Raw genomic sequence first — 23,379 nt, 5'->3', positions numbered from 1 at the left:
TCATTGGTTTTTTCCAGTGCCAAGGCTTCATATCTGTTGCTGGTTGGCACATATGAGGAAGGAGAGTGAAGTGATATCCTGTTCCCATGGGTCACCAGAGACCATGTGTTACAGAGGCTCACACAATCAAATGCAACAGGTGTTAAAAGTCAGATTTATTCTTCAGTTAAAAAGTTTGTTAAACCACAGGCTCAATGATGTAAGGGGAATTAGTACTACACAGCTGACTTAGAACTCTTAAGGTTTATAAATGATGACTCAAAATGCGCATATCACTCACCTAAAAGATGAGGGCTCTCAACCTCAAGGAGTTACCTAGGGTGGTGTCCCGACCCAAGGGGAGAGTCCCTGACTGCAGACCCACTGCTCCGAGGAGGACTGACTCAAAATGTCCTCCGGCGGGGCCCCATTTATACCCTTGTCGAATCTGATCTGTGGTCATTTTAATCCCCATTGGCCAAAAGGTCAACACTTCCATGTACCTGGCGCATGTCAGATTGGTCAGTTCAATTTTCAACCTGTGGCCTCTAGGATTTGAGGTTTTTTTTCTCTCCTCCCTGCCTGGAGAAGTTTTGTTTCCTGTCAGGGCAGGTGTACCTGCCACACCATGACACCTCCTTCTCCATTTTGCTGTCTGTTCACTGTGGACACTCTTTGTCTGGTAGTCCTTGGAGGACAGTGTCATGGGGACCTAGTATTTCTTCTTGCAACACATCGAATAATATTCTGTTTCTTGTTCACCCTTCCTAATGCAGCATAGCCTGCTGACTTCCTCCTGCAGTTCCTCCACCTGCTGCCTGAGTGACTCCACCATAGCACACCTTGCACCCTCCTCCACCCAGGACTGTGGGGTACAGTCTTTGCAGCCCTCCACCTGGACAGCAGCTTCCCTGACAGGAAGCTCTGTCTGGGTGGCTGCCTCCACTCATCCCAGGCTAGCATGGCTAGTTAGCAGATTCCTGTCTGATGCAGAGTGCAGCCCTTGCCTGGTCTCTACCACCATGCTTTTGACAACTTCAAAGCACTGCCTAATAAGTCCTTCTAATTCCATGGAGATCTCAAGCTGCTGGGTAGGCTTGCACAGCCACCAGTTAGTTGGGGTGACCATTGGGGCTGCAGCCTAAGCCTGCAAATGAGCAGAGCAGGCAGCAGCCCAACAGCTGGTAGACTGCACTATCTTTCTCACACAAATTGCAAACTACTATGCTGCTCCCTGTTTGCATGCTGTTTATATGTGGTTTCTCGCAGTTTGAACTAGCTGTGGGGACAACCGACACAGCTCAACTCTTGCCCGCCCTTCTCACAAGACCTGTTGCCTGCCAGTCGGTCCCTTCCCTACACAGCCCAAGGGTGCCGGGGGCCCAGAACCCCCCTCAGACACCCCCCGGGGACCTCACAAGCCTTGCAGTCCTCAGCATGCAGCAACAACTGCTGCTGCTGGCGTTGGCTTCCCGCGGTTTGAACATTGTTTATCTGAAATAGTTCTATAAGTTAGCCACGATAGCGAATCAAGAAATTCCTCTGCTGCCAATTACTGTGTATATGCAAAATTATTTAGGAAACTGATAGCATAGCTTTCAGTTTCCTTAGCACTATTGTGTTAATCCCAGACTGAAAGTGGATTCTATCTGACAGTCATAGAAAAACCTCATGGTGCTGTTCTGTTGCCTCTGATTTCAGAGCATGATCCAGACAAAGTGAAAAGTGTGGCTAATAGAGGGGAAATGCAGGGCAGTCAGGAAACCTTTCCTGTTTGGTGGCAGCATTATTCATTGTTTGGCCTTGGAGTGGTTCTTGACTGTCAGATAAAGGTAGACTATCGTATTTCAGAGAGCGCAACATGGTTACTTTAATCTTTACAGAAGTGGAATTTCCAACTTCTGGTTCCAGCTGTGAGCTCTCCAGTTGTGTCCAGGTCTGTTTTTGTTGTGTCATTTCTATGTTTGTTCTTGAAATCTTTCTTATAGATTGCATCTGTTTCAAAATTCATAACACAACTTTTTCTAGGTGAGAAAATGTGCTGCCCCCAGGTCAGAAGCAACATTGGCTACCTGTTACCCAACCATTGTGCATACTCAGCACATCATGCTAATTTATTGTCACTGTGAAGAGCTGTTAACTATTGTAGCACAGCACAAAATTGAACTATTGCAACAGCAGATATTTCCACAGGTAGGGAGTAATGTATGAGATAGATAGGCAAACTAGAAATGGCTTTCCTGTTACAAAAAGAAAGAGCTTTTCTGGCAGTGGTTATTCTGCAAGTAGAAATTGAATCCTTAATAATGAAGTCAACTTTTTAAAGATAAAATTAACATGAAGACTGATTGTTAGTAAGAACATTATATGAGCAGAATTTTCATTATCAATGCCAGTCAAAATATTGGAACAGTAATGAACACGTCACAGTGTGGTGGGTTGACCCTGGCTGGATGCCAGGTGCCCACCAAAGCTGTTCTATCACTCCCCCTCCTCAGCTGGACAGGGGAGAGAAAATATAACAAAGGGCTTGTGGGTTGAGATAAGGACAGTTTAATAAAGCAAAAGCAAAGGTCGTGCATGAAAGCAAAGGAAAACAAAAGATTTTATTCTCTACTTCCCATCAGCAAGCGATGTCTAGCCACTTCCTGGGAAGCAGGGCTTCAGTACGCGTAGTGGTTGCTCCGGAAGACAAACGTAAAATAACAAATGTCCCCCCTCTCCTACTCCCTTTACTTAGCTTTTAGAGCTGAGCTGACGTCATATGGTATGGAATATCTGTTTGGTTAGTTTAGGTCAGCTGTCCCGGTTATGTCCCCTCCCAAGATCTTGCCCTGCCCCAGCCTGCCGTTGAGGGGGGGCAAAAATGTTGGAGAGACAGCCTTGATGCTGTGCAAGCACTGCTCAGCAGTAGCCAAAACACTGGTGTGTTATCAACACCTTTCTAGCTACTAATACAGAGCACAGCACTATGAGGGCTGCTATGGGGAGAATTAACTCCATCTCAGCCAGACCCAATACACACAGGAAAGCCAATTATTTTTTTTAATTTATAATATGTGGTCTCAGATTGAAAGAGCTATAAAAATGCAAGGTGGTGTTTATACAGCTATAAAGGATATTATGTTGTGAGGTTCTTTTTAAAAGTCAAAATAAAATACCATGGTAGATGGAGGGGAGGGGGGACTTAACAGTAGAAGCTAGGAAGTAATGAAGTTAGGAAATCTACAAACAAATAAATCTGGAGAAAGTTAATTCGGAGCAGAGACTTGGTAGAAATACTTGGGAAATTAATGCATATAGTGCTGGACTTAAAAGAAAAAAACATTGCATTGCTCTGATTGTTTTAGTGATTGTGTGGCAGTGGCACTTAGGGACAGCAAATGAATGGCTACACAAATCCTGGTCCATCTTAGTACCAAAACTACATTGAATTGAGGGAGGTTAAAAAAACAAGCAAACAGGATGTTCAGTGTTCTTTGCATTTGATTTGGTTTGAAAGACTACTATAAGCATGTTTTATAGTGCCTCCAGAGCTGGTGAGGGTGGTGAAAAGAAGTTGCCATCTTTTCTGCAGCTGAGACAGCCTGGAGATATCTATATCACTTCTGTGCATTCAATAACCACAAGAGCAGAGAGAAGTTGAGATTTTTAAAGGAATTATAGCCACATGTGATGAAGTAGAGCTAATGAAGTTTGACACTGAATATTAAAGGGGGATTCCTTGCTAAGGAATAATCCCCCCAGGCTAGCAACGATAGCAACATTACTTCAGTTATTTACAGTCAGAGTATTCTGTGCTGTACAAGGGAAGCAAATAATAGAAAATCCCTCTTTTTTATAGACAGAGTCTCTGCTGAAGAATTGTCATATTCTGATGAAACCACAGAAGTAATGACAGGTTATGCCAGCTGTGGCTCTACCCTCACATCTTGCATTTCTCTTCTCTAAAATGTTGCTGCTGTAACAGGTTCCTTTTCAAGTTAATGATTGATTTCAGGTGTTTCCTGAAAGGAAAATGTAGCGTTTGCCACATATCAAGGTGCCGCGATTAGATCACTGGTCGGCCCGGACCTGGGAAAGAGACAGATAACACACACAGTGTGAGTGCCAACTTCCGCCTTTTATTGTGCAGTTAATTCCTTTTATACTAACAAGGGTAGGCAGGATTACAGATACGTCATAGGGCTGCGACTAACCCTCTAACTTTCCGTGACATCGTGAGATCTTCCGAATTCCGAACCCTACAGAAAAAATGAAACAAAACACTCCATTCTCATTTCTAAATCAAAGAAAATTTCTTGTCAGAAAAGAACTAATATCTTCTTGGATGAATCAGGGTATTTTGTAATATCCTTCAAAGAGAATATACTGTCCAGTGTTTACAAGATATTAACTTATTTTTTCTCAGAAGAGCTAATATCTGAAAGACAAAATTGTAATATCAGTTCTGTTAGTGTGCAACAGGACTAATGAGATGCTACCACACAGCAGAACTGAACTGGGTCATATCCAAGTGAGACTAGAGGACAGGCTGTGATTATTTATATGTAGTAGAATAGATGCATTCTTCTATATAATCATAGAATCATAGAATATCTCGAGTTGGAAGGGACCCATAGAGTCATCGAGTCCAACTCCCTGCTCCTCCCAGGACTACCTAACACTAAACCATATGACTAAAAGCATTGTCCAGATGCTCCTTGAACTCTGACAGGCTTGGTGTCATGACCACTTCCCTGGGGAGCCTGTTCCAGTGACCGATCACCCTCTCAGTGAAGAACCTTTTCCTAATGTCCAATCTGAACTTCCCATGATGTAGCTTCAAACCATTTCCACGTGTCCTATCGCTGGTCACCAGAGGAGATCAGCACCTTCCCCTCCACTGCCCCTCTTGAGGAAGTTGTAGACTGCAATGAGGTCACCCCTCAGCCTTCTCTTCTCCAAGCTGAACAAACCAAGTGGCCTCAGTCGCTCCTCATAAGTCTTGCCCTTGAGACCTTTCACCATCTTGGTTGCCCTCCTCTGGACACATTCTAATAGTTTGTTGTCCTTCTAATACTGAGGCATGCAAAACTGCACACAGTACTTGAGGTGAGGCTGCACCAGTGCAGTGTAGTGTGGGACAATCACCTCCCTCGACCAGCTAGCTATGCTGTGTTATAGTTTGAACATTTAATTTTTAATGGACTTTACAATAATATTTGTCCTGAATGCTGTAACTTTATGCTTACTTAGCAGTGTTTATGTGCATAACAACACACTTCAAACAGACATTACGCAAAATATACTCTCGAGTTCTGCTTTGAATGTGTTCATTTTATGCATTCTTAATTTTTATTTCATTTGATCTGTTACTCCTGGGCTTCCTGTGTCCTTTCTGACTATTGTTAGCCTTCTAGGTTGGAGGACAAAGAGGAAAAGGGAGAGATACACAAGCTTAGAATAGTTTCCTGATCAGTGCAATAGTTAGAGGGGGGGACTGTCACGACCCAGGCTGGAGAGACCAGGGAGGGGTCGTGGTGAATTTGGAATTCCCTCGGGCTAAATTAAGGTGAAACGACAACAAAAGATCAGTTAAACATTTTATTCATGGCAGAAGCAACCTGAACTTGGGAGGAATAACAATAAGTGGCGTGGTTTCTCACAACAGGAATTAGCATAGAACTACCTCAGTAAACCATGTAACCCATGGTAACCATATACATCAGTTCAGGGAATAAGGAGAGCACTCCCGTTGAGCCACAAGGTTCAGAGTGGACCCCCTTGCTTTCTAGACTCCCTCGCAGAGAAGAGCCTAGGGACGGCTAGATCCACTCCTAGTCCCAGATTTGGTCAGCAGTTTTATGTCTTAAAGGGATGAGGTGTAGGGATTATTGTCCCGATCCAATGTCGGGGGAGGTTTCGATATGATCCCAAGAACGAGATTAAGACACAAACGAGGTCAAATGCCATATAGTCGAAATAGGTTTTATTATCAAAAATGGAAAATGGTAGCGATAGGATAGAATGGAAGAAAAGGTAGAAATTAAGCAAGCAGTCGGGATAGGATTGCCAGGATAATCACCACCACAGATCCAGCGGCGTCCCGTTGGTCTTCAGGCAGGCAGTCGGTGGTGGGGGTTGCAAGGATGGTCACCACCACGGATCCAGCGGCGTCCCGTTGGTCCTCAGTCTTCAATTCTTTGGTGGTGAAGAAGGCCCTGCCACAGCTTGTCTCTATGAGGTTTTTTTGGGGCATATTTCAATGATGTCATGCGCTGCAGGTTTCGTCCATCACACTACCTTCGCATGATCAACACCAGAAACCAGTATCTTATTTCAGTGATGTCATGCGCTGCAGGTTTCGTCCATCACACTACCTTCACGTGATCAACACCCAAAACCAGTATCTTATCAGCTCCAGCCCCGTTTCCTCCTCTGGATGCCTCAATGGCCTGGTAATCGTCCTTATCGACAGGAGTGTCCTGTTTAAACAGGCTATCTTAGAGACAAAGGGCTCAAGATAAGCAGTTCACAGTTCCTTGAGATGATGGTCCAGTCCCCCACACCTGACAATCTTTGAGGCAAATGGTTCAGGATAAGAATTCAGTCTCTTACAATTATGAAAAAGGAAAGAAAAAGAGAGAGCAAGCAAGGCAGAGAAAAAGGAAAAGAAAAGAGAAAGATTTCATAGGTCCTGGGTCCAGCGTTGGTCCAGTCAGCCGAGGGGTCCAGTTCTGGAGGGGGCACATGCATGGAGCTTCATTTTGTGTCATTTTATCATCTCCTTGCCCCTCCTTCAGGCAGGCACTCAAAATCATTAGGCTAATTAGGTGTCATGCGCGGTTTCTGCTTTCAGAACTTTTGGGAAATGGGTCAGTGGGCTTGGGGGTCGTTTGGGGAGTAATTTCTCCTTTCCCACAGACATGACCATTGTTTGATCTTTGTCCATGCATAGTGAGCTGCCCTGCTCAGCATATCAGAATAGCATATCAGAACACAGAGCTGAGCACCCTCTGACATGCCCTCCCCATCCCGTTTGCTGATGTCCTGTGCTGATGGGCTTCTTTTCACCTGCAGTTCCTTGCTATGCAGGGTTCCTTGCTATGAAGCGTTCGTTGTTAGGCAGAACTTGCCCTACCACAATGTTTGAGACATTAACTCTTTCAGTCTCTCACAGGGACAATAACCGTTATTCACAGAATATGATTTCAGTCCAATGAAACCATTTTATTCTTTGAAGCACAGTGAGACAAGACAAAATTTGGATTAGCAGATAATGCTGTGCTGTGTAGAGAGATTTGCATTTGTGGGGGGAGTTGAAAGCACCATAGCTGTGGTAGTAAAGTATTTCACCTGGCCAATTTCATGTGTTGAGAAAGAGGGCATAATAGCCAGGATGGAGTAGTATGCTAATATCTTCTATGCTGGTCTGTACCTAGACTGGGTTAAGTATTGCTATATAGCACCATGATATGATGTGCAGACTATTCAGTGGCTCCTATCCTGCATATTTTATTAGGAATACCTATAACTTGCATGTGCTGAAAAAGATTTAATTTGTATGAAATGAATAGAGCTTGCCAGTGTAATATGACACTGCATTTTTAACCTCACAGGATTGGCTTTGATCAAAGATGATAAGCACTTAATCTTTAAGAGCTTTCTCTTGTGCTCAAAGCTTGAAGTCTCATATAGGGGAGTTACAACCCCTATTGTCTTAGTGTAGATAGCCATACATTGTATTGGACCTTTCACTTCATATTGTGTCTTGGTTTTGATTTTTGTTTTTTAACTGATTTTACTTAGCAAGGAAGCATGAGGTGTTTTCATAGCTGTGTGGACTAATTTCATAGCTGTGTTAGTTGAGAGTGATGCCCTTTAGGCTCTTAGCAGAAAAATATTAAAATTTATCTAAGTTTAGCCACTGTTAAAGGCTCACTTTTGTTGTTTCTATTTTTGGCATGTAATCTTCCTGTGAATTTGAAGAATTACCCTAGCAAAGAAGTTTTCCCTGTCAATTTGCACAACCCTAACTAGCGACAGCCTTACTAAACTGCTTTGGAAATATCTGTTCTAACAGTAATATGTTTGTTGATTTTTTACTTTCTTGATAGAGTTTTTATTATTATTTGCAGTGATGTGGTTGCACAACCTGCAGCATTATTATAACAGGGACTGTTCAGTGCATGACTTGCTTTTCTGTCCAGACTGCATAACCAAAACATAACCAGTACTACAATTAAGACTCATGGGCATATGATTTCAAAGAGGTCAACTTGCAGAGAAGCTTACCATCCTGGGGAGCTGCTTTCCCATTTCCCTCTTACATTTTTTTGCCTTCACAAAAAGTATCCTATGAGGCTAGAAAGAGAGGAAACCCACTATTCAGAAGTTCAGAGAAGGCATTCTGCAAAGTGACAGAGCACTGTCAGCTCTCCATTTTACTTCTTTCTGTCAATTTCTAATTAACACACAGTCTTCCTGCAAGATTTTATAAAAAATTATGGTCTTAATGGGTTCATAAAAAGGCACCTTTGGTTACTGTTACAATTTTTGAAGCACCTGCACCCTTAAATGATTCACTTGGAGTCTTTAAATAATTAAAAGTAAAGCCAAGAAGGTGTGTTCTGCCAGGAGAAATTTGTTAGGTTCATCTAATAAGCTCTGAGCCAGACAAACTATCATGCCTTATTTTGTTTACAGACATTGCCTGCTTCCTTATTATGTATATACCCTGTAGTTTGTGGCTGTTGTCAATTTTTTTCAAATACTTTTTTTTTTTTTAAAATCTGTGTACAATTGTTAAACAGTGTGTTGGGTTGACCCTGGCTGAACGCCAGGTGCCCACCAAAGACATTCTGTCACTTCCCCCTCCTCAGCTGGACAGGGGAGAGAAAATATAACAAAGGGCTTGTGGGTCGATGTCGTGGTTTAACCCCAGCCAGCAACTAAGCACCACGCAGCCGCTCACTCACTCCCCCCACACCCAGTGGGATGAGGGAGAAAATCGGGAAAAGAAGTAAAACTCGTGGGTTGAGATAAGAACGGTTTAATAGAACAGAAAAGAAGACACTAATAATGATAATGATAACACTAATAAAATGGCAACAGCAATAATAAAAGGATTGGAATGTACAAATGATGCGCAGGGCAATTGCTCACCACCCGCTGACCGACACCCAGCTAGTCCCCGAGCGGCGATTCCCTGCCCCCACTTCCCAGTTCCTATACTAGATGGGACGTCACATGGTATGGAATACCCCGTTGGCCACTTTGGGTCAGGTGCCCTGGCTGTGTCCTGTGCCAACTTCTTGTGCCCCTCCAGCTTTCTCGCTGGCTGGGCATGAGAAGCTGAAAAATCCTTGACTATAGTCTAAACACTACTGAGCAACAACTGAAAACATCAGTGTTATCAACATTCTTCTCATACTGAACTCAAAACATAGCACTGTACCAGCTACTAGGAAGACAGTTAACTCTATCCCAGCTGAAACCAGGACAGTATCCACCCCTTATTCTATACCATTGACGTCATGCTCAGTTCCCATACCTTTAGTTACATCCTGATCAATCACCACCACCTTTCCATCCCTTTGAGACATATGAACAATGATATATAAGTATAAACACACAGAGATATCAGTTCTTTAGTTCATGGGTTATGTTCATAAAATGTTTGTTGAGTTCATTTAGTTTCCGACTCTGGGCTCCATCTGTCATACCAGTCTGTCTGGGCAGGAGGGATGGTGCAAAGTCCTCTCAGTCGACAGAGCAGGATTGGGCTTCAGTGCAGTGTGACAAGTGGGTGACATTGGACGCAGCAGGAGGATCGTGTGCACCATTGGATTGTTGCATGCTGGAGTCAGTTCTGTTTCCATCACTACTGCGCTTTGCTCAGTTTTATCACAGTTCATTCTTGCTTGATCCAAGTGATTCTTACTATAGTACTATGGATATAGCATATAACAATTATAGTAATGATAACATACAGTAGCAGGGTTATATAGCAACTAACATCATACAGTTTAATTCTGGCTATTCTCACCTAAAATCAGATCCCCTTGAGGCACACATCGGACTTCTCCATCTTTTCGCATCACCCACCAAGTGCACCCAGGCCCTTGAGCAAAAGCAATCCCACGAATGGGTTTACCTTTGCCTGAGGCAGGAGTAACCCAGACTGTCTTCCCTAACATATTTTTCATGTGCGCTACAGGGACTTTATCCCCTTCTACAGTACATAAAAATTCTGATTGGGCAGGGCCACTCCGATTGGCAGATCCTCTGGTCTTGACTAACCAGGTGGCTTTTGCTAAATGTGTATCCCAATGTTTGAAAGTTCCGCCCCCCCATTGCTTTCAATGTAGCCTTTAACAGTCCATTGTATCGCTCAATTTTCCCAGAGGCTGGTGCATGATAGGGGATATGCTACACCCACTCAATGCCATGCTCTTTGGCCCAGGTGTCTATGAGGTGGTTTCGGAAATGAGTCCCATTGTCTGACTCGATTCTTTCTGGGGTGCCATGTCGCCACAAGACCTGCTTCTCAAGGCCCAGGATAGTGTTCCGGGCAGTGGCATGGGGTACAGAATATGTTTCCAGCCATCCGGTGGTTGCTTCCACCATTGTAAGCACATAGCGCTTGCCTTGGCGAGTTTGTGGGAATGTGATATAGTCAATCTGCCAGGTTTCCCCATATTTATATTTCAGCCATCGCCCTCCATACCACAGGGGCTTTAACCGCTTGGCTTGCTTAATTGCAGCACATGTTTCACATTCATGGATAACCTGCGCGATAGTGTCCATGGTCAGGTCCACCCCTCGATCACGAGCCCATCTATATGTTGCATCTCTTCCCTGATAGCCTGAGGTATCATGGGCTCACCAAGCCATAAATAGCTCACCCTTATGTTGCCAGTCCAGGTCCACCTGAGCCACTTCAATCTTGGCAGCCTGATCCACCTGCTGGTTGTTTTGATGTCCTTCAGTGGCCTGACTCTTGGGTACGTGAGCATCTACATGACGTACTTTTACAACCAGATTCTCTAGCCAGGACGCAATATCTTGCCACAGTGTGGCAGCCCAAATGGGTTTACCTCTGCGCTGCCAGTTGCTCTGCTTCCATTGCTGTAACCACCCCCACAGGGCATTTGCCACCATCCATGAGTCAGTATAGAGATAGAGCACTGGCCACTTTTCTCTTTCAGCAATATCTAACGCTAGCTGGATGGCTTTCACCTCTGCAAACTGACTCGATTCACCTTCTCCTTCAGCAGTTTCTGCGACTTGTCATGTAGGACTCCATACAGGAGCTTTCCACCTCCGATGCTTTCCCACAATGCGACAGGACCCATCAGTGAACAGGGCATATTGCCTCTCATTTTCTGACAGTTTGTTATACAGTGGGGCCTCTTCAGCATGTGCCACCTCCTCCTCTGGCGACATTCCAAAATCTTTGCCTTCTGGCCAGTCCGTGATCACTTCCACAATTCCTGGATGACTGGGGTTTCCTATGCGAGCCCGTTGTGTGATCAGTGCAATCCACTTACTCCATGTGGCATCAGTCGCGTGATGTGTAGAGGAGACCCTCCCTTTGAACATCCAGCCCAGCACTGGCAGTCGGGGTGCTAAGAGGAGCTGTGTTTCAGTACCAACCACTTCTGAGGCGGCTAGAACTCCTTCATACGCTGCCAATATCTCTTTTTCAGTTGGAGTATAGCGAGCCTCGGATCCTCGATATCCTCGACTCCAGAACCCCAGGGGTCGGCCTCGGGTCTCCCCAGGTGCTTTCTGCCAGAGGCTCCAGGTAGGGCCATTCTCCCCAGCTGCAGTATAGAGCACATTTTTAACATCTTGTCCTGTCCAGACTGGTCCAAGGGCTACTGCATGAACAATCTCCCATTTAATTTATTCAAAGGCTTGTTGTTTTTCAGGGCCCCATTTAAAATCACTCTTCTTCCAGGTCACTTGATAGAGAGGGCTTACAGTCAAACTGTAATTTGGAATATGCATTCTCCAAAACCCCACGACACCTAAGAAGGCCTGTGTGCCCTTTTTATTAGTCGGTGGAGACATAGCTGCTATTTTGTTAATCACATGCATTGGGATCTGACGACGTCCATCTTGCCATTTTATTCCCAAAAACTGGATCTCCTGTGCAGGTCCCTTGACCTTACTTTCTTTTATGGCAAAACTGGCTTTCAGAAGGATTTGGATTATTTTCTTCCCCTTCTCAAAGACTTCTTCTGCCGTGTTGCCCCATACGATGATGTCATCAATGTACTGCAGGTGTTCCGGAGCTTCACCTTTTTCCAGTGAAGTCTGGATTAGTCCATGGCAAATGGTGGGGCTGTGTTTCCACCCCTGGGGCAATCGATTCCAAGTGTACTGGACACCCCTCCAAGTAAAGGCAAATTGTGGACGACACTCTGCTGCCAGAGGGATTGAGAAAAATGCATTAGCAATGTCAATTGTGGCATACCACTTGGCTGCCTGTGACTCTAGTTCATATTGAAGTTCTAGCATATCCAGCATGGCAGCACTCAGCGGTGGCGTAACTTCATTCAGGCTGCGATAGTCAGCTGTTAGCCTCCACTCCCCATTAGATTTCCGCACTGGCCATATGGGACTATTGAAGGGTGAGCGAGTTTTGCTGATCACTCCTTGGATCTCCAGTTGGCGAATGAAGTTGTGGATGGGAATCAGAGAGTCTCGGTTGGTGCGATATTGCCGCCGGTGCACTGTCGTGGCAGCAATTGGCACTTGTTGTTCTTCAAACCTCAGCAACCCCACAATCGAAGGTTCTTGAGAGAGACCAGGCAGGGTAGACAGCTGTTCAATTTCCTCCATCTCCAAGGCAGCTATACCAAAAGCCCATCGATACCCCTTCGGGTCCTTAAAATACCCTCTCCTGAGATAGTCTATGCCAAGGATACACGGAGCCTCTGGACCAGTCCCAATGGGGTGTTTCTGCCATTCATTTCCAGTTAGGCTTACTTCAGCTTCCAATACAGTTAACTCTTGGCATCCCCCTGTCACACCAGAAATACAAATGGATTCTGCCCCTTTATAACTTGATGGCATTAGAGTGCACTGTGCACCGGTGTCTACTAGAGCCTTATACTCCTGTGGGTTTGACGTGCCAGGCCATCAAATCCACACAGTCCAATAGACCCGGTTATCCCTTTCCTCCACCTGGCTGGAGGCAGGGCCCCTCTAATTCTGGCCAGAGTATCCAGTACTCACTTCTCCTAAAATTGGCTCAGAATTCGCTTCAAGAGGATCGGAAATAAAAATCAGCCCTTCTACTCTGTTTGGAAACTGGAGCGGCATTTTTCCTGGTAGAATCCCTTTTTGTGGTGGTTTTTCCTCGCAGCTCATGTACCCGTGCATTTAGGACCGAGGTAGGTTTTCCGTCCCATTTCCTCATGTCCTCTCCATGATCACATAGGTAAAACCACAGGGCACCTCGCGGTGTGTACCTTCTATATTCTCTCTCTTGGGCAGAAGAATGCTCACTCCTAATAGCTGAGACATTGGTCCTTGCAAGTGTGGAGTAGGACATATCCTCTTTGAGTTTCTGGAAATCCTCGGACAGCTTCTCCACAGCCGAAATGCAGGCTTGTAGGGAGGAGGAGAGATTTTCTTCGTATTGATGGAGTTGGTGAGCCACTTCATCCACCGTCGGTGCCTCTTCGTCTTTCCAGGCCATTATTGCCAGTGAGTTGGCATAGGATGATGGTGCGCTCCGTACAAACTTCCGCCACATGGGTCGTGTGCATTGGACTTCGTCTGGATCTTTGGGTAATTGTGGGTTGTCCGGGTCGTGATGAATCGTCTCTAGCACAGCTAATTCCCTCAGATATTGAATACCTTTTTCCATGGTGGTCCACTTGCTTGATTGACATATAACATCTTCCTTAAAGGGGTACCTTTCCTTCACACTTGACAGGAGTCGCCTCCAGAGGCTGAGGGCTTGTGTCCCTTTTCCAATTGCCTTGTCAGTGCCACCTTCCCTGGCAAGCGATCCCAGCTGCTTGGCTTCCCTACCTTCTAATTCCAAGCTATTAGCCCCATTGTCCCAGCATCGGAGGAGCCAGGTGATAATATGCTCACCTATACGGCGGCCAAAATCTTTTCGCAAATCCCACAGCTCACTCAAGGATAGGGACCGGGTTATTACCTCTGGTTCTGCCTCTTCCTCCTGTTCCCGTGATGACCCTGGTTCACCTTCATCCTTCGCTAAGTGAACAGATTTTTTTTGTATATTTCTTTTTATGTACGGGGGCAACTGATGCTGGTGCAGGTTGGTCCGCTGGTTCAGTTGCAGTATCGCTTGCCGGGTTTTGGATAACCGCAGTGTCTGTCGCCGAGGTTTGGGTAGCAGCAGTGCTCATTGCTGGGGCTGGAGGGGCTGCAGTGCCTGTTGCTGAGGTTTGGGCAGCCCGAGTTCTCGTCGCTGGGGCTGGAGGGGTCACAGTGCCTGTCGCCAAGGTCTGGATGCCTGCAATGCTCGTTGCCAGGGCTGGAGAGGCTGCAGCGCCCGTTGCCGAGGTTTGGGTGGCCGCGGTGCTCATCGTTTTGTTGTTAGGTCCAGAGACTTTCTCTTCCCCTTGAGGGTACTGAGTGGTATCGAACAAGGATCGATAGGCATGGGCCAGACCCCAGCACGTTGCAGTGTGTATTGGGTCTGGCTGAGATGGAGTTAATACTCCCCATCGCAGCCCTCATAGCGCTGTGCTCTGCATCAGTAGCTAGAAAGGTGTTGATAACACACCAGTGCTTTGGCTACAGCTGAGCAGTGCTGGCACAGCATCAAGGCTGTCTCTCCAACATTTTTGCCCCCCCTCAATGGCAGGCTGGGGCAGGGCAAGATCTTGGGAGGGGACATAACCAGGACAGCTGACCTAAACCAACCAAACAGATATTCCATACCATATGATATCAGCTCAGATATAAAAGCTAAGTTAAGGGAGACGGAAGGGGGGGCATTTTGTCTTCCAGAGCAACCACTACGCGTACTGAAGCCCTGCTTCCCGAGAAGCGGCTAGACATCGCCTGCTGATGGGAAGTAGAGAATAACATCATTTGTTTTTCTTTGCTTTCGCGCGCGCAATCTTTGCTATCACTTTATTAAACTGTCCTTATCTTGACCCACGAGCCTTTTGTTATATTTTCTCCCCCCCGTCCAGCTGAGGAGGGGGAGTGATAGAGCGGTTTTGGTGGGCACCTGGCATCCAACCAGGGTCAACCCACCACACAGTGATTTGTATCTCTCTGGAGCTGCCAGGGTGACAGCATACCTTTTCCAAATATCTTACTAGTTCTTCTGGATTCTGCACTTGTTCAGGGGTGAATTTCCAAAACATTGGAGGTGCCCACTTTTCAAGGTACTTGCCCATACTACCCCACACACCCTGCCACTCATAATTATCCAGCCTTGGGGCACATCTCTGGGTGATCTTCTTAAATAGCTGTTTAACCTTAAACGAGAGCTGAACCACATTCAGAAGTATGCTAATTCCTAGCAGTAGGGCTAGGACCGTGCTAGTCCCAACATCCCAGGAGTATTCAAATTTTTAAAATTCTCAAACACCATTGTAACTGGACTGAAGGAGAAAGGAGAGGGGAAGAAAGGTACCCCACCCATAGACTGGTTTTCCATGGAGGAAAGGTAAATGGTATAATTATTAATAGTTTCCCACAGAAGGCTCCCGCAGTATAAAGGTGACAATGCTAAGTGCAAATACCGGATTAATCCCACAGCCGATGACTTTATCATACCATAAACCAGAGTTATACCATACATCAAAGCAAAAACCTTAATCCACCTCCCACAGATGATAAGCAGCAGAAGAGGAACTACATACAGCAAGCGAGGTGATACATAACAGAGCTTAAAAAACCAGAGCAACAACTCTAAGAACACATAAATCAACATAATGAATGCTTAGAACAATTTTGTTTTAACAAGCTCTGGTCAGGTTTGTCGTTATCTCAATCCTTCGTGCCCCACGTTGGGCGCCAAAAGGACTGTCGTGGTTTAACCCCAGCCAGCAACTAAGCACCACTCAGCCGCTCACTCACTCCCCCCCATCCAGTGGGATGGGGGAGAAAATCGGGAAAAAGAAGTAAAACTCCTGGGTTGAGATAAGAACGGTTTAATAGAACAGAAAAGAAGGTACTAATAATGATACTGATAACACTAATAAAATGACAACAGTAGTAATAAAAGGATTGTAATGTACAAATGATGCGCAGGGCAATTGCTCACCACCCGCCGACCGACACCCAGCTAGTCCCCGAGCGGCGATTCCCTGCCCCCCACTTCCCAGTTCCTAAACTAGATGGGACGTCACATGGTATGGAATACACTGTTGGCCAGTTTGGGTCAGGTGCCCTGGCTGGGCATGAGAAGCTGAAAAATCCTTGACTATAGTCTAAACACTACTGAGCAACAACTGAAAACATCAGGGTTATCAACATTCTTCACATGCTGAACTCAAAACATAGCACTGTACCAGCTACTAGGAAGACAGTTAACTCTATCCCAGCTGAAACCAGGACAGTCGAGATAAGGACAGGAGAGATCACTCACCAATTACCATCACGGTCAAAACAGACTCAACTTGGGGAAAATTAACTCAATTTCTTACCAGTCAAACAGAGTAGGGTAATGAGAAATAAAACCAAATCTCAAAACACCTTCCCTCCACCCCTCCCTTCTTCCCAGGCACAACTTCACTCCTGGATTCTCTAGCTACCTCCTCCAGCGGCACAGGGGGATGGGTAATGGGGTTTACAGTCAGTTCATCACACATTATTTCTGCTGCTTCATCCTCCTCAGGGGCAGGACTCATCACACTCTTCCCCTGCTCCAGCGTGGGGTCTCTCCCATGGGAGACAGTCCTCCACAAACTTCTCCAACATGGGCCATTCCCACGGGCTGCAGTTCTTCACGAACTGCTCCAGCATGGGTCCTTTCCACAGGGTGCAGTCCTTCAGGAGCACACTGCTCCAGCGTGGGTCCCCCACGGGGTCACAAGTCCTGCCAGAAAACCTGCTCCAATGTGGGCTCCTCTCTCCACAGATCCGCAGGTCCTGCCAGGAGCGTGCTCCAGCGCGGGGTTCCCACGGGGTCACAGCCTCCTTTGGGAACCCACCTGCTCCGGCATGGGGTCCTCCATGGGCTGCAGGTGGATATCTGCTCCACCGTGGACCTCCATGGGCTGCAGGGGGACAGCCTGCCTCACCATGGTCTTCACCATGGGCTGCAGGGGAATCTCTGCTCCGGCGCCTGGAGCATCTCCTTCCCCTCCTTCTTCACTGACCTTGGTGTCTGCAGGGTTGTTTCTCTTACATGTTCTCACTCCTCTCTCCGGCTGCTGTTTTCTGTGTGTCCCGCAACTTTTTCCTTCTCAAAAATGTTATCACGGAGGCATTTCCACTATCACTGATTGGCTCAGCCTTGGCCGGCAGCGGGTCCATCTTAGAGCCAGCTGGTATTGGCTCTGTCGGACACAGGGAACGCTTCCAGCAGCTTTTCACAGAAGCCACCCCTGTAAACCCCCCCCCCACTACCAAAACCTTGCCACACAAAGCCAATACAAACAGTCTGAGGAAAGAACATGAATAGTGATGATGAGAATGAAAGCAGTCTACGTTTTCAGTATTATGCAGCGTCTCCTTGCTAGTTTATAATTTGGATTATCTTTTACCTGTACTATTTTTCTCTCTTTCCCCCCTTATTTTAGCTATTTAATTTCCAATTGCAGTAACGTGGTTGTTTCTTTGTATTATGAAGATTTGCTATAAGATTTTGCTGTATTTAAGCAGTATAACTCAATGTTTTGTGCTGCCTGTATTAATTAAAAAAAACAAAACTATTTATTTAATATTCTTAAATATCTGCACATTTGTACTACTGTATATTCATTTTGTACTTGGGAACCTGTTTAACTAATTTGATATCCTTCTTTGATAAGGTTACCCACCTACTGAATGAAGGGAAGGCAGTGGAGTTTTTCTGGATTTCAGTAAGGCTTTTGGTACTGTCCCTCACAGCATCCTTCTGGACAGGTTGTCCAACTGTGAGATGAGCAGGTTCACAGTGCGCTGGGTGAAGAACTGGCTGAAGGGCAGGGCTCAAAGGGTTGTAGGGAATGGGGCTACACCTGGCTGCTGACTGGTCACCAGCGGTGTTCCTCAGGGCTCAATTCCAGGGCCAGTTCTGTTCAATATATTTATCAATTATCTGGATGTGGGAGTTGAATGCACCATTAGCAAGTTTGCTGATGATACCAAACTGGGCAGTGCTGTTGACTCTCTTGAGGGGCAAGAGGCCTTGCAGAAGGATCTAGATAGATTGGAGCATTGGACAATCATCAGTGGCATGAAATTTAACAAGAACAAATGCTGGGTTCTGCACCTGTGACAGAGTCACGCTGGGCACAAATATAGATTGGGAGAGGAGTGGCTGGAGAGCAGCCCTGCAGAAAGGGATCTGGGGGTGCTGGTTGACAGCAGGCTCAATATGAGTCAGCAGTGTGCCCTGGCAGCCAGGAGGGCAAACCGCATCCTGGGGTGCATCAAACACAGCATAAACAGCTGGTCAAGAGAGGTGATTATCCCGCTGTATTCAGCATTGATGTGGCCTCACCTTGGGTATTGTGTGCAGTTCTGAGCCCCACAATTTAAAAAGGATGTGAAGGTCCTTGAATGTGTGCAGAGGAGGGCAACAAAGCTGGTGAAAGGGCTGGAAGGCATGTCCTATGAGGAGCAGCTAAGAACTTTGGGCTTGTCTAGTTTGGAGAAAAGGAGGCTGAGGGGTGACCCCATTGCTCTCTACAGCTTCCTGAGGAGAGCAAGTGGGGAGGGAGGTGCTGATCTCTTCTCCCTGGTATCCTGTGATAGGACATGTGGGAATGGCTCAAAGCTGCGTCAGGGGAGGTTTAGACTGGACATTAGGAAGCATTTCTTTACTGAGAGGGTAGTCAAACACTGGAACAGGCTTCCTAGGGAGATGGTTGATGCCCCGTGCCTGTCAGTGTTTAAGAGGCATTTGGACAATGCCCTTAATAACATGCTTTAACTTTTGGTCAAGCAGTTGGACTAGATGATCGTTTGTAGGTCCCTTCCAACTGAAAATATTCTATTCTATTCTATTCTATTCTATTCTATTCTATTCTAACCAGTATTTATAAGTGTCCACTAGTCTCTGCAGTGACTTCCAATCACAAAACACAGCATGAGCCTAGTCCCTGGCCCATCAAATGAGGCTCTAGGCAACCTCATGCTGAGATACCTGCATTTGTTTAGTTCTCAGGGACCTTAATACCTGTGTAGGTAGTGATATGCAGAGTGATTTGGAGGTACAGCTTGTCCTTACTTCCTTTTGCATGGGAAGGTCTCTGCCATACTATGAGGGGAAGTACAGGTAAGGACTGAGTTCCAGGCAGACTGTAGGAGAAGAGAAGGCTCAGGGTAAGTTACCAGACCATTCTTTCCCCCTACCCCTGCTTTGGAAGAAAGAGAAGTATACAGTCTGGGCCTGTATTCTCTCTTCTGATTTTTGGGAGATTTGAGAGTTCCATGGCTGCCAGATGCTCTCTGGCTGACAGCAGTCTGGGATGGCTCCTCACCCTTTAGGAGACAGAGACATGTCCTTCCTGATCCCCCAGCATCTAGGGGCAGTGGAGTGTGACTTGGCCTCCAAGGAGTAATTGAGTTCTGGACAGTAACATGTCACTTATTCACTCAGCAGAGATAGGGGGTGTTCTGATCAGCCTGAATCCTGAGGCAAGTGGGTCTCTAAAACTGTATGCCAAGCCTAGGATTTGGTTCAAGTCCTAGACCTCTTGTTAAGTATCAGAGCAAGCCGTATAAAAATGTGTTCTCTTCCTTCTTGGGAGTTTGGTGTGTGATGCATTTCCTGTTTGCAAACACTGCTGCCATTAGGACTTCACCCCTTCCCCAAGCCACATTGGATGTGGGAATCCTGATGCTGATAGTTCTGTGTTGGGTGGCGGGGGTTGGCTGTGCTTTCTTTGTAGCCATCTTGATGGATGTTCCAAGACATAGTAGAGCTGTACCTCATTTTTCCAAGTGGTCTCTGGCATTAGTGACCAACTAGCAGTTGTTTTTGAACCTGAAGGCGTTTATGTGGAAGTGAGTTTACCTTGACAAAAGCTCTTTGAGTCCACTTAATGCAGCAGAGAAACATCGGGTGGCACTAGTAACTTCCAGCAACTGTGCTGGCTATTTTAGATTAGATTAGCATTTCTGTCATTAAGTGACTGCAAATTTCAGTCACAACTCAACAGTGATCTCCACCATGTCTATGATATGCTAAATTCATTTGTGCTGCATAGAAAACTGTTTTACTTTCTTAATAACAACTTGTTTGATAGTCCTGAATTAGGTTTTGACCAGTTACCAAAATACCTATTTATGAAATTGCCAGTGATATATTTTCTGTAGGAGACTGGATTCCTACAGTGTCAAAAAATTAATTTCCCATTTCAGTTCACCTATGACTTCTGTAACTACCAGGTTGTCGTGGTAGTGGTAGCAATATACATATTTGTATATAGACAAAAAATACTTGGTAATGGTCATTAGAATTAAAACATTTAATATTTTCCCAAATAAACTAATGCTTCCAAGGCAACAGAAAAGTGTACAGTTGTTAAACAAGTTGTAAATAAAGGCTTCTATAAAAATTTTAATGCTTGTTTTCTCTCTGTTTCTTACTCTGTTATAAGGAGCAGTTAAAGCACAGTTCATGTTAAAAACATAGTTTTGAATGTGAAGTGCTCTTTGCTGTATAAGATATTAGCTGGTGGTGCCTTCTGCATCCAGTAGGTGATTATTCAGGATCACACAGATAATGCAAAGCAGATGTAAACTATATAACAAGAAATTTAGTCAATCTGCAATGGGAAAGAACAATCATTGATGCTGTTGCCTACAGTGCATGGAGATCTGTAGGTTACCACTGACTTGAGCCATAAGGCCAGGTGAAAGTGACTGTGCTGGTTCCAGACTTGAAAAGAGTTAGCTCAGGGGTCTCTGCACTCACATCTGGGCATATTAATCATGCCATGAGCTTATTCTGCTGTGCTTTTAAGTTTAGAATTGATGTTGCATGCAGTTCTATTAAATCTTAAAAGCAAGTATGTTTGCTTGCTGCATTTCAGATGGACCAAGGGAGGAAGCAGGAGGACAAGGTTAAAACAGATCTTCCCTCCCCAGAAAGGGAGGGAGAGGAGAAAGGGAGGAGGGGGAGAGAGGAGGGGAAAGAGAGGGGGGCACATGGGCACAAGAGCACAGGACAGAGAGAGGAAGAGAGGGAGCTATAAAGAGAGTTAGGTAATGAGAGAGAGGGAGGGAGGGAGAGTGCTGAGATGGCAGAGACAGCGAGAGAGGCAGAGGGACAGAGAAACTGAGATAGAGACTGGGGAGGGGTTAGAGAGAGAGAGTGAGAGGAGAGGGAGACTGAGAGGGAGAGGGACAGATCAAGAGGGACCGAGGCAGAGAAAGGATTGGAAAGTGAGACGGGGAGAGAGACAGAGAATGAGTGAGGAGACAGGGAAACAGAGAGGTAGAGACACCAAGGGGGAGAGAGGGGTGGACAGACGGAGGGGGGGGGGAGGGGCCATGGGAGAGACACCAAGAGAGCATGAGTGAGAGAAGTGGGGAGAGGTGGTGAGAGAGAATGACAGGCAGAGAGATAGTGGACAGACAGAGAGATGAGGGGAGAGAGAATGAGACCCTAAAACAGTGAGAGGGAAAAGAGGCAGCAAAGGAGAGGGGGGGGGGAGGGTAGATATGTGCAGAGAGAGCCGGACACACAAAGAGAGCCAGGGAGACAGAGGGAGAGTGCGAGAGTGGCACTGGCAGAAGAGAGAAAAAGAGTGTGTGACAGACAAGGGATGGGGGAGGCATACAGAGAGAGTGAGACACAGAGATAAATGGAAAGAGAGACAACATAAGAGAAAAGGAGTGAGAAAAAAAGCAAGAGAAAAAGTCAGGGAGATAGCTATTGGGGGGTGTCAGAGAGACATAGAGAGGCAGACAGAATAAGAGGAAGAGAGACAGAGGGAGGGGGGAATGGACAGAGAGGGAAAGACACAGAGAACAAATCAGAGAGACATGGAGGAAAGAGAGTGAATGAGAGAGAGCTGAAGAGACAGAGGGGGAGAATGTCAGCCAGAAAAGAGGAGTGAGAAAGACAAAGAGACAGAGCTAGAAACCAAGAAAAAAGACAAAGGGGGCAGGGAGAGAGAGACAGGGAGAAACAGGGAGGGGGGGCATGAGAGAAATAAAGAGGCACAGCTAGAACAAGGTGCAGAGAGAGAGACTGTAAGAGACTCCTCAATGTACAATGGTCTTCTGGTCAGGATTACTACAGAGACCAAGAGAAAGCATGGCACAGGGAGGAGGGGAGATAGACTGGAAGAGAGTGAGCCCAAAGTAGGGGGAGGGGCACACTGGGATTGAGTGTGGAACCAAGAGAGACTTACAGGGAGAGAAAGGCAGGGCAGGGGGCCTGAGGGGGGTGAGATACTAAGAGAAAAAGAGAGGGGCACACACTGAGAGATTGGGGGGGGGGGCACACTGAGAGTGAGAGAGGGGGCACGTGACTAAGAAGGAGAGGCTGAGGCCAAGAGAGAGAGGGGGGGGGAGGCCAAAAGGGTCAGAGAGAGACAGAGCTCAAGATAGTGAGACTGAGACCAAAAGAGAGACCGAGGCTAAGGGAGACTGGGAGAGGCTGAAACCAAGAGAGACTGGGGAGAGTGGAGGAGAGGCCAAGGGGGGGGGGTGTGTGTGTGAGAGAGTTTGGTACATGCAAAGAGAGATAGGGTGATAAGAGAGTGAAAGACGGAGGCCGAGACAGCCAGAGGGACAGGCAGAAGGACAGAGAGGGGTGGGGATCAAGCAAGATAGACTTGCCAAGGCCGAGTGGGGGAGAGAGAGGACGTGGCGGGGGATGGACACACACACACACACACACTATGAGACCTTCGGGGGGGGGGGGAGACAGACAGAAAAGTGGGGGGGAGTGAGATCCAAATACAGAGAGGGGGTTGAGACTGAGAAAGACAGACCAAGACAGTGAGACCGAGTCTGAGAGACAGAGAGGTACTGAGACCAAGAGAGGGTGGGACTGAGGAAAAGAGAGAAAGGCATCCAGAGACCGGGGGGGGGGGGGGGGGAGAGGAAGAGATCCAAAGGCTGTAAGAAAGAATGTGCAGCCAAGATGGGGGTGAGAGGCAAGGGCAAGAGAGAAAGCGATAGACCGTGGGGTGGAGAGGGGGGAGAGGGAGAGAAGCTGAGACAGAAAGAGATTCAAAGGCTGAGGGGGCAAAACCAAGAGAAGGACAGAGAGAGGCAGATATGGGGGGAGCTATGCTA

Source organism: Haliaeetus albicilla, chromosome W, assembly GCF_947461875.1.
Source record: "Haliaeetus albicilla chromosome W, bHalAlb1.1, whole genome shotgun sequence".
Classification (NCBI taxonomy): domain Eukaryota; kingdom Metazoa; phylum Chordata; class Aves; order Accipitriformes; family Accipitridae; genus Haliaeetus; species Haliaeetus albicilla.
The sequence above is the reverse complement of the archived record's forward strand: the minus strand, read 5'-3'. Positions refer to the sequence as shown.